The 12,974-nt window shown below is 37.6% G+C and overlaps 1 protein-coding gene across 1 annotated transcript in view; it reads right to left on the bottom strand.

The window, feature by feature from the left end:
* Positions 1-12,974, bottom strand: part of CPNE4 (copine 4) — a 271,348-nt gene that overhangs the window by 254,784 nt on the left and 3,590 nt on the right. The window lies entirely within an intron of this gene.

Genomic DNA, 12,974 nt, shown 5'->3' with positions numbered 1-12,974 from the left:
AAAATGGTTGTGAAATTATAGATGCACATCCTATGGACAGCAACTAGGATGACAGAGGATGATAGAACTCAATCAGAAAAAACCTGTATCAAAGACACTCTGTTATCCTGCAAAAGTATGGGTTAGCTATTGAAAATACATGTTGCATTCTAGTTTTTAGCAAAAACAAAAAAAAAGTGCATGACTGACCCCATACCCTTTCTTGTTATTCTACCACTCTTACTATACCTACCTGTCGTAGGTATTGGGACTCCCATCATTTATTACCAATAATCCTTTCCAACAATAACACTAGTGATTGTAGTTGTTGTAGTGTTACTTTTTGTGTGTATGAGATAGAATTTCACTCTAAAATAAAAAAGATAGTGGGGTGATACTGCAGTGCCTCGCTAGAATATCCTGGATTCAGTGGACTCCAGGGAAACCAAAAGTAGAATTCCCTGGCTTTGTGACTATGCACTGGACTTCACTCTAAGATGGAATGACCTAGTATTGAAAATACCTGTAGTGCTAGAGGACTGTGTCTGAAACACCCAGAAGCTTCAATTTCAACTTGGTCAGCACTTCATCCCTGCTGCAGCAACTTTGGGAGCCTTGGTGAGAATTGTAGAATTTCCGATCTTGAATAAAAACCTCTCTCAAATCCTGGTGTTCCAGAGTTCCACCCTGCTAAATTACTTCCTCAAATCTTCTACCAGTACCTTTTAGAGGTCTGGACCAGCTGACTTAAAGAAACTAAAACATCTCAGTCCAGAATCCCACACAATGTTTGCCTGGAAAGTTCTCACCTCAGCAGTCAAGAAGAAGGGGAGAAGAAGGAATTCTTCCTGGTGGCAGAAGTTAGGTAAAGCATTTAAAATCTTGTTGACAATGGAATAGTTTATAATTTAAACTGTAAGAAACATATTTTTACATGTATTCACAACAGGGGATGGGAAAACTATACTTCTAGGTAAAAAAAAATAATTAATGTGCAGTACAAAAAAGCCCCTTTATTTTCCAGGAGTATTGCCAGTTAGGATACTAGAGCTTCTAAAACGGGCGTCCTTAGCACCAAGATGATCCATTTTCCTGACTTGTGTGTCTTAGGATGATTTAGTGGGATAAACAAGGGTATTTCTGAAGGAGCAATGGTAGAGCAAGCAAAACTACACAAAAAAAAAAATCCCCTTAGCTATCTGTCTGGTTATGAAACTGCAAAGAGAAGTAGGTGCTTTGGGGAAAATATGAAAAAAAAGAAGAATAATTTGGAAATCATCCTGACCACTGTGAAAACCTCATTCTCCAAGCAAAATTTGCTGCTAGTCTTGAAATATAATATAGGTCTGATTGTGGGATTTTCCCCTTGATTTTTTACACAAGCTTTTTGACAATAAGGCATATCACTACTAGATTTTAATCCTGCTGTACTTTACTCTCAGCAATATTTCTGAAATATATCCTGCTGAACAGAACATGATAAAAACAAATGAAAGATGGGATGTGGAAGCAAGAAGAATATTTAAAAAGAGGCAGGTAGGAAATATAATTCATACAGAGTTGAAAAGTCTTTGAAAAAAGTGAGAGGAGATAAGGGGAGCTCTGCATACAACTTCTGCAAAAGCAGAATTAGTGGATCTCCTGTGTGATAAAAATATCACTATTCACAGACACACTAGGTGTACTTCAGCCATACAAAAGAACAAAAGAGCTGTATCTCAAGCAGTGTGGAGATATATACATAAAAGTCAAAAACAACAAACAGGAACCCCACAAGATCAGCTGGAAACAATCTGAGGAACTGCTCAGGGGGAATAAACCATCATTGTTTAGAGGGTACAGTCACCCAGTTTGATAGTCAAGGTAACCAAGCTAAAAAATATAGAATGGATGAGAAGTAATCATGAGTTACTCATCCAGAGTATTATCCAATAACTATAAAGCAGTGGGCATATCTCATTATTGAAATATCACTCAACTTTTTGACCTCTCTCTGGTGCCATCAAAGGACTGAAAACAAGTCATGTTCCCAGCAAGTGAAAATATGGGTAGATTTAAAAGGAAAAATGTGGTAGAAAGAATATACCAGCTTCCACAACACAGGCTTTAGAATGGGAGAGAGAACCAAAAGCCAACATATCTGGCTTTGAAATCCCACCTTTTTTATTCATCTCCTGGGAATCCATGAACAAATCATCTCTTCCCTTGTCTTCATTTTCTTGTGAAGAAACTGAACTGATGCATCTCTGATGGGAAATTGACAATCCTGATGTGATCATCACTTGAAAAACTTTTTAAAATGTAATATGGGAATGTTGGAGAAGCGCTGCAGTTGTACACCTTCCCAGGTTTCTATTCACAGGTGTATGAGACAGAGGACCAACCTGGGGTTTTTTTTAATTAAAATTGTATTTACTTACAACCTGGATTAATTATTTCTGCTCTCAAGAGAGAAAGTTTGAGTTAGATGATGTTGGGAAGCTTGAAAACGGTATCAGTGGCCATAAAACCCAGCTCTGTGTCCATTTCACTAAAGTCTGATGAGAAATGCAGTGTAGGCACTCCAATTTACCAGCTGACTAATGCTTCACACTTAAGGACAAAGAGTGTATTACAATTCACTAAGAAAGGAGACCATTTCTATAGCACAGTAATCTCCACATGGTAATTGTTTGATGGTTTTCAGCTGGAAAAAATATGCTAATAGGATGAATAAACAAAGAGAAAAAAGCTTTGAAACGATGAATACAGATAAAACAGCTCAGTGAAACAGAGCTGCTTCCAGAGATATTTCCAGATGGAAGCCAAGCATGAGCTAAGAAGCATTGCAGTGTCTTTTCTGAATGCAAGAAAAGAAGCAAATGCTCAGAACTAAACCCGAAATTGTACTCAGACAGGGAGAAAAGCTTAGTATTAGTTAGGGGTAAGGATTGTGAGGTTGAAGCAGATAAATCTGTGTCATCTCAGCTCATTTACAGTCACTTTTTTTTTTTTTAATACTTTGACCAGAAGTGTTGAATATCCTGCTTTGAAAAGGATTGTGCTCTATCATGGTGGTCACCTTTTCTGAGTGCTGTACTTCATTATTTCTCTGGGTACCTTCATTTCACACTTTTTGCTAAGATTTAAAAAAAATGTCCAAGAACTGTCATTATTCTGGCTGAGTTTCCCTGAGTAATTCTGTTCCCACTTGGAGATTAACAATAAAAATTCCCTTGGCTCTCTCTGGGCCCTCATCAAATGTTACCTGAAAATACTACAGTGCTATCCATCCATTCTTTCTGCCCTAAAGTTATCAAACAATATTGCTGACCAGAAAGAGCACCCCAGAGGGCATGACATGAGAATTTATATTCCAAGGCTGAGAAAGGGCAATGGCACAGTGTCTGTTGTGGTTCAGTGCAGTGGTTGAATAATGGTAGGCTTCATTTCATGTGAAAACCTTACCTGTTGAGTGCATCAGCTGTGAAACCAAAGGCATGAACCAGAAGTGTCATGGCATTGGATTGTAAAACATAGAGCATGCCAAGAGTAGTAAAACAAAAGACCTGCTCCTTAATTTTTTTTTTTTTTTTCACCAGAAAACCAGAGACTGGCCAGGCAATGCCATTGAGTTCTATAACATAATCTCCTGATTCAATCTCATCAGACCACTCTGGCTTGCAGAGATACTGTACAAGGCAATTCCATCTCTCAGAGTATGTAATGGAGAGTTGGCAAAGCAAAAGTTGCAAAGGTGGGTCATTTTGTATTCAACAGTTTTCAAAAGAGGGGTCGTTTGAGGAAGAACAGCTTGAATGCTTTTCCTAATATTGTGTAATTTTTGTTACACAAACACAAGTTTGTTGCTTTCAGTCACAATTCAGAGCTGATGTGAAAAGTGCACAGGTCCTGGTGTGGATAAAAGACAACCAGCAGACAACCACTGATGTTACTTTGTTTACCTTCTGGAAACTACACATTTCGCTTTAATAGAACATTTGTCTAAAAAGCAATCACAGATTGAGCTGGTGCTTTGAGATGTGCATTGTATTAACATCAGAATAGGCTACAAAAAACTGAAAATTACTACAGAGGTGCAGTGAGCAAGATGAGATTGTTGGATGGATCCCATTTGACACAGGGAAAAGTGGTCACATACAGCATGAAATCACTAAGGTTACAATTGCAAGGGCTTCAGAAAGGGGCAGCACTTCAGAGTACTTTCTCATTCTCCCTAGTTTTTTTTGTATGGTGGGGTTATTTTGTGAAAAGAAGGAGGGTTGAGTAGTTTGCAATATGGAAGGCTGCTCTTACTTCAGAACAGCCTACAACAGCAATTTCCATAGTCCTAGGACTTGTCAGATACTTCGCCATAGCCAGGAAGGACATTATACTTGGGAAAAAAAAAAAGAAATAATTAAGAAAAGAAACACTAGTTCAATTATAGGACCAACATAAAGCAGTTTTGCAGTTTTCAAATATTACTGACATGTGGACTTTTCAATCTGGCATGCAGTAGGAGATAAAAAAGTCATCCTAGTAGTAGTATTCCATTCAAACACTGCACTGCCAGAGAATGTGGTTCTTCACTGTCTCTTCCCTCACAGTTTGTCTCGCAGTTTGTCTCATACCAGTCATTTCCATTTCCTTCACTGTAATACAGTTTTTATGCTGCAGCTCCATGCAAGAAATTAAAAACATTCAATCAAATAATCACTGTTACATATTATACTACAAGTATGTACTTCGGCTGCCCTCTTCAAGTTTACCCTAGACTTACTTCTATTTTATGCTGGCAAATTCAAAGGAAGATTTTCGCCCAGGGTAACCCTCATCATTTATATGCAGCACATATTATGGACAAAACTGAAATCCTAATATTTTCCTCTAAAAATCATGAAAAGAAGAAGACTGTTTGGATCCAATAGTAGCACACTATATAATTTATCCAAATTACTTTCATCACTGAGGTGCACATATAATCTTTTATAAGTTAGTACAAAATATTTCATGTAATTTAAATACTGACAGGAAATCTATGTTTGCTTGCCCTTCTTTCCATTATTTGAATGTTAATCCTGGAAAGTAATTCTAAAAGCATGGACAGTTTGTTGACTTTGCAGTATTTTTTTTAATATTGCGAAGAGGGGACAACTACATGAAACTTAATGATGTAGAGCATGAAAGACCAAAAGGGTAAAATCAGATGAACCAGACTAGATCTTTTCATTAATGGTTTGCATTTGTTTGCTCCTTAGGGCAGGAAATATACCTGCTTTCATAATTGTATGTGTCCAGTGACGATATTCTAGGCCTAAATATACCTGTAAGGCAGCACAGCAGAAAATGCATGTTTTTCAGAACTTGAAAATTAATTCACTGAATTATGCATTGGCTAATTAACTTGTGCTTCTTTAAAAAGACCTAAGAATAGAACAGAAATGTTTGTATTGCACATGGTAATAATCAAAAAGAGAGAAGATTCCTGTTTAATATTGCACGGCCCCACTTTCACTGAAATTCAAGAACAATACAAATCTGACCTGGCTTTGTTAACCCAGAAAGAGAACATTGTAGGCAGTCTGGTCTTCCCTGAGTGAGAAACCCAGCAAAAAGAAACATGTTTTACAGATCAGAGATGTTGGGATCTGAAGCAATAATCATCAGATGTTTCTACACAACACAGCAAAACTACAATTTCTTGCCAGGCAGGTCACTGAAACTTTTGGAGACCAATGGTTTGGATGCATGTGTGTATGTGTGTGTGGGCATGCACAGCACGTGTATATAGACATTACCCCTGGCTCACAGATGGGACTAGAAATACACACTGAGAAAGAGACACAGCACAACAAATGCACTGTTTGCTGCAGCAAGTATTTTTCTTCCTCAATTCCATGCTGTATTAGTTATCTGAAGAAGGTCCTCAGTTTTTCTGGGATTGCTATCACAAACAGCAATCAAAGTAGCCAAAAATAAAGTAGCCAAAACCAGGGCTTTTTCGGGGTCAGTTTAATTTTACTACCAACTGTAAATAGAAACACTTATAGACTAGTTTTGTCAGATGCATCTAATGTTACTTTAAAATTAGTGAAAGGACTAGTAACGGAGATCACACGAACTGAAAGATGGAACAGTTGATTATGAGTTACCCTCTCATCTAGCTTTTGTTAACAATTCCTTGACTAATACAAAGAGGAAGATCTCAAGCACTGTACAAATTCCCTGTATGCAGCAATTTTATAGCACACAGATCTTACCTGCCCTATCTTGATATCCAGCCCAAGTTTATAGCTGTCTTCACAGATAAATTGATACTTTATAGAAATTCATATTTCAAGGGCTCTGATTTTTTTGTCATTTAGCTGGAGTTTTACCTATGAAAATGGAGTTACTGGAACTCAGTATTTGGTTAAACAGCTGTTATGATTTCCATTTAATTAAGCCAGTCTAACCAAAATACACTCTTAGCCATTCATCTGACCAGAGCGTTATGAAGACCAAGTGCTTAAAATGACCTTTCCTCTGCTTAAGTCCTTGGCTATTATAATAGCCATTTATTTAGCAATCTTTCTCTCCTGAGTAGATGCTACAGTTTTCCCCACAGCTTCACAGTTGGAGATGTCACAGTTTCCAATGTACTTTCACACTCTGGATGTGACTGACATTTCTTCATGCAGCAGAACTATATTCATCTGAAGGAAATGTTTTGGTCCTCAGCAATCAATATATTTATTAGCAACAAGACATCCCAGGTCAAAACTTCATCTTTTAATCAACAGCAATGAACACAAAGGGTGCAAGTTTGTCCAAATATTTGACTACGTGAAGAAAGAAACCAACAAATCTTCCGGCACAAAGAGTGCTGAGAAAAAGCTACATATTTGTTCAACTCTTTTTCCCCAGCAAAGTGTGTGATCCTAAGAATGCAGCTATTGTCCCTTTCCTCTGAAATACTCTCAGAACTCTCAAGCCTCTGAGATATGCATCTTCTGGCTCTTTGCCATAGGAAAATCTCCGTGTGTGGTTCATAAGAAGTTTAGCCATCTCTTTTCTTACCTTGCCTTTAGGGAGGCAGCAACAATCTCTGCCCACAGCTGACCAAAAAGGAAGGGGAAATTCAGTTATCAAATGCACAAAACAGTCAAGTCAAAATGCACTGAAAGTACATTGCAATACTTGCATCACACTTTCTGGATCGTTCCACTGATGTAATTCCATAGTAATGTCATTTACTTTACAGAATACATCTGGAGCCATTATACAACACAGGTATGTCTCAGAACATTGTGATTGTCTCATGGGTTTAGAGATGGGTGGTAACCCAGAAATACATAATGATCTTTGCCGAAGATATCTCTCCTTTTCCCATTTGCTTAAAGGGAAATAACATATATCATTTCCCAAACTGCCTTTGCTTGCAATTTACCCAAAATGTCTAAGATTGTCCTTGCTATTATCAAAACCTGATGTGTATGATACAGTGACTTCAATAAAACAAAGATTTTCTTGAACAGTTTAGAGATAAATCGAAGTTATACCAAGACTTCCAATACGACTTCCAAAATGTAGTTTCCAGGAAAATAAAATTTCAACAGCAGGGGGGAGATTTAAATATTTGGAGCTTCACAAGGTGATAATGAAGGGGGAAAAAAGTAAAGAAACATCTTGGAAGTAATTTTCTTACAGCTTTATTGACAGGAGGTGGTGAAACTGCTCTAAAATCTCCAAGAAATTACAAACCTACCAATTAACAAATGTTAGTTGCCTGAAAATGAGTATGTAAGGATCAGAGCTATGTATCAAAAGATAAAGACAAGAAAATAGAATATGGAAGTGTATGAGGAAAAAAAAAATCCATTGTAGCCGTGATTTTTCAACAACAAAATTAAACCTGAAACCAAACCAGTTCCTTAAAACCGTTTAGTCAAAATACCAAGCACAAGAGAGGCCGCTAACTTGACTTGGATGATTCTGTCCAAGTGCAAGCACAGAAACTATGCCTGTTATAGAGTTAAGGACAAATTCTTCATTCCTCATTCTCAGGATGAAAAGCACCCAGCCGTATTAGCAGTCCAACAGTTAATGCATACATACATACATAGCTGGAAATGAATAAAACTCCGTATTTACTTTTACATTTCCAAGGTGAGCAGATGATGAAATGTACAGTAAACTTCTCCCCATTCCCTTTCTTTGCCTACCTGACAACTTTTGGCAAATGGTTCCATGCAAATACATTCGTCTGAATGGTTGAAAACTGCTTCCTCCCATCAGCTGAAAAAATGTCTTAGCATATATGTCCTAGATGAAAATGCTTTTTTTAAAAAAAAATCACACAAATAGGAAATTACAGCTTGAATCACTAAAGTACAGCAAAGTTTTATACAACTGTAAAGCCGGACGTCATAGAGGTAAAAGTTTTTTTAAAAGAAAGTATTTCCAGCAAGCTGATAAAATTCTAATCTTCAGCTCACTATCTGAAAGTCATTGCTATGAATCAAATGAGTTCAAATTAAAAATAAAACATGGAAAGAGAGATGTGAAAGCTATGTCATCTTTGAATACCATCAATAATAAAACATACAGAATTTCTGTCTCACATGAAGTATAACCGAGAACTGAGGGGCATAGAGGAGAAAAAAAGCCCAACAAACTGTGAAAAGAGGAAGAGAAAAAACTTACACTACCCCAGCTTGATCCTTGTGACCACTCAAATCCTCTCATTTTGTAAAATTAATCCAAAAGCCTCTCACTCTTGCTGAGCGCCTATAACAACACAGATGAAAATATACGAAGAGAAAATTGTTTAAGAGTTAATAACAGAAGTGTATAAAAATCACTGTACTGTTTCTTCACCACTTCTCACAGTGTTGACAGAAGAACCAGACACTGACTTAAACAAACTCTTAACTTCTGGTGTGTACATTTATATAGCCAGCAACCCTGAATATAGGAGTGAAAAATGACTGAAATTAATCTTTATTTAAATTTGGAAATGTGGGCTTGTAGTCTTGATGACTGTAGTAATGCTGTTCTGCATTTCTCAACTCATAATGGGATTTTCAATGATTCTCACAAAAGTGTCCATTAGGAACCTACTGCAGCTACAGAGGCCCAACATTCAATGAACAGAAGAAAGTTTAACACTAGATGGCAATATGCTATTGCAAAATATTTATCTGAGGTGCCTGTAGATAAAGGCAAATATTCTTCAAGCTATTGTACTATTTCTTGGTTCTCAGGCATGTTTAGACATACAGATTTTCTTTGGTTTGCACTAAAAAAACTGCTCATTCCATGCTATTGTATTTTTCTCATTGTTTGCTTTATATTAAGTTTAGACAATACTCTGATCCAGGCAGAGGAGATTCCTAGTTTAACTGAAAATATGTTACAAATTATTCACTATTTAGTGTGTGTGGAAAGCATGTGCAGAATCACATGTGGAATGTTGACCAAATCTCTCCTGCTTGGCAAACTGTAAATCAAAAGGAAGCTTGTTTTGTGGGCTACCATCTTCCTTCTACTGATGTAAATCAGAACACGAACATAATCATGCATCTTTTAAACTCAGGATTCCTTTGGGTAGCATTTTTTCCCATTACCTGAAGCATTAAACTTGCTTATTCACTTTTTGCTCTCACCTAATCAAATAGCTCCCACCAAAGCCCAAGTCTGTTACGCCGTTGGAATAGCCTGGATGCGCTACAGTTACCCAATGTACTTTGGCTTAAAAAAATCAAAGCATTCTGTACTTTGTGTAGGGCTCTTCCCAATTCTTTGGAAAGCTCAACATGTTATAAATCAAACCAATAAACCAACCCTTTGTAAAACTAACCCACATTATAATTATCAACTAAGTTGCTAAATAATGGGTAGCTTGTTTTCAAGAATTATCGGTATTTGACGGTAATATTAATCTGTCTCAGCAGTGGCAGCAGCTCAGAAAGGCCTTGATCAATTCCCTGCATGATGTTAGGTGCATATTCCTTTTACTAGCACTTCTTTTTCTATAAAATTGGGTCCTTGAAGCTATTACCACTCCCACACAACTTATTCTCTCTCTCCTATCCCAAAACAAAACAACACAGTGATTGCCAGCACCATTTTGTCTGTTCTCCATTTTAGTTATTGCTCTCTGGATAGTTTGTCCCATATTTCTGCAAAAGGCAATTTTACGCCTTTTGTGCTCTTTATGGATGTGTCTGTGAAGACAAATATGGACAACACAAGATCACGGTAGGTAAGAAAACAGGACATTGTTCAAAAGGTACTTTGTTGAGGCCAATTGAGATACCTGACAGAACAAACTCATTGTTACTTCTGAATTAAAGGAAAGTTTGAAAATTTCTATTACCCCAATATGCAATATTTATTTTAGTTTGATTTAAAGTGAGAGAAACTGCACATATGACCTAAAGGAAAATACACAGTTTGTTTCTAACAGCCACATTGACTGTCAATGCAAATTTCCTTGGAAGTGCCAAGGAGAGCTTTGAAACACAGCACCACCAGGCAGTCTACTCAGTTCTAATAAACACAGTACAGTGACATAAAAGCACAGTCATCCATTTTACCAGTCTTGACAGTTTCATTCAGAAAACTTTTGTGGCAATATTTAAATAAATCACCAGCCTCTCAAGAAAATATCTGATTGAAAAAGATTTGAAATAAGCATGCCATGTAAGCATGCTTATTTCCTAGCATAAAATGCTTCACTGATTTAAATGAAGAAGAGCAAATATAACCAAAACCTCCAAGAATCCAAAGACTCTGAAAGATGGTAACAGTACAGGAACAGAAGAGAAAGGAGGAGGGGGAGGAATTAGGTCTGAAGGAACAGCTAATTTGTTCATTCTTCACTACAAATCAGGGTTTAATTATCAAAAAGTTAAACACTCACAGGGGTCAATGACACTGATTACCAGAGTGAAACAATGTTTATGAGAAATTGTTGGCTTATATTTTACCTCAGATGGTATTTTTATAAAGGACTTTTTGTTTTTTATTCCAATAGAAATAAAAAAAGTTACTGAGAGAACATTTCTTCCCTCCCACATATTTGCATTTCAAATCTTGCAGCACTGTGCTAGGGCATGATCAGAAATCATTCCAGCTGAGCAGAACAATTGCTTTAATCATAGTTATTGTAGCCTATCTCAAAGTTAAATATAGTTATTAAAATTTAAAGAAAGCAGCAACCCAAACCCCTCAGGTATTCCAAGGTGCACAAGGACAATAGCTTGATGCTTGATTACACACAGGGAGGTTGTTTGGACTGATGTCAGCACCTGCAGGAAACACTTCTGCTTTATGCCCATGCTAGACAGCTGTGACAATGGCTGGCTGGAAGAAAATGTTCTTTCAGTACAAGTAATATTTCATCTCTCATTGTCAAAACAGCATGTTGGTCCATACAACTCATTAGCAAGTCTAAATAACTAGAAAGTGTCAATGATGTAAAGGCCTCCATCTCCTAGCCATTTGCTACAACCCTTACTTCTTTCCTGCAGTGGCAGTCTGGTTATGGGATACAGCCATCCATCCCACTCAGGCAAGGTTACTTGAATTTGTTCACAGAATTTGGGGGAAAAAAAGAATAATGCACCACAAAAAATTCAGGTTTGTGACTCACTGATGGCCCAAGACCAAAACAAGCACCACCACTCTGGAATACTGCCAGTTAAACACCTTTGTTCTGATGTTTCAGTAATCATCTGTTAAAACACAACTACCAAACTGCATCTTAACTGGCAACTCCTCCTCGTCAGTGTGTTTTACGACCACAAAGATGATGAGTCATACAGAACTGGAGAGATAGTGCTCACATTTGAGAGGAGGGAGTGTTACAGTCCAGCAAAACTCCAGATGAAGGCGCTGAGAACATCAACAGTGGAAGTGAAGCTGTGTAAAGCTAAAGCAAGATAGATGTGGAATAAGTTCATCAGCTTCTAAAGTTATTCTATATTTGCATCAGTGTAATGGAGAAGAAGCTGGCCACGGTGCAAAAAAAGTACTTTGTCTCAAATGACATCCAGAGTGCAGCTTTGAACCCAAAAAGAAGGCAATTGTCTAGAACACTGAATAGCCTGAGAACACCCACAGCTGTATTCCTTACAAGTCCCAAAACTGACTTCCTTCTCCTCTTTTCTGCTGCATATCAAGGAATGATCAGAGAATATGGGGCAATAAGTGATGTATTCTGCCAGCAGTAACAAGGACATCATGCATAGCTCTTAAGAGCCCCAGCTACCAATGAAGATCACTTTATTTGCAGGACAAAGCTACTCCATATTGTTCATATTCATAACAAGCCTTAATCCAACTACTCAAAGCAGCTGGACATGCTTCTAACTCAGTCTGAAAATGTGCAGAAAAGAGTATTATTGAATAAGCATTCTTGCATGCCAGCATTGAAATCATTAACAGAAAAAAATGTGTATCTGATTGGAGCAGAATTCGTCTTGAGGCAGGGGTAGTGCGTCCCTGAGGCAAGGCCAAGGGTAACATGACATGCCCTTGTTTTCCTAGCACAAAGGACTGAAGAAGTCTATGTTAAGCATTAGCCAAATAAAGGCAGCTGATTCCTATCTATTTACCTATTAAGCCAGTACCTTGGAGTTGGATTGTTTTTGTTGTTCTGACTGATAGTTTATTGCAGCTGAAGAAATCATACCATCACTTTTCTTCATCATTTAACCAAAGCGTGTAAGCAGGAGACAAAGAGATACACTGTAAAACCAGAGCAAACCTTGAACTCTCTTGACACATATAGCTGTGATATGACTGGAGCTGAGAAAAGACGATGAGGAAAAGTCATGGAAGAAGACATGGACATAAAAACTGTGCAGAAGTCACAGAATCATGTCTTCAACACCAGAGGCCATAATAACAATCCCAATAACAAGTTGCTTCAGGCAGGGGAGGCACAGTGGGCCAGTTGAAATCCTCCTCCACCTGCCTCCTTCTCCCCACATTAATTCCACACTGGAGTCTTCTTCTAACATGCT

Source organism: Chamaea fasciata, unplaced genomic scaffold (assembly GCF_029207755.1).
Source record: "Chamaea fasciata isolate MVZ Bird 193981 ecotype frontalis unplaced genomic scaffold, bChaFas1.0.hap1 SCAF_1, whole genome shotgun sequence".
Lineage (NCBI taxonomy): Eukaryota > Metazoa > Chordata > Aves > Passeriformes > Sylviidae > Chamaea > Chamaea fasciata.
This window is presented reverse-complemented; position numbering and strand designations above follow the sequence as displayed.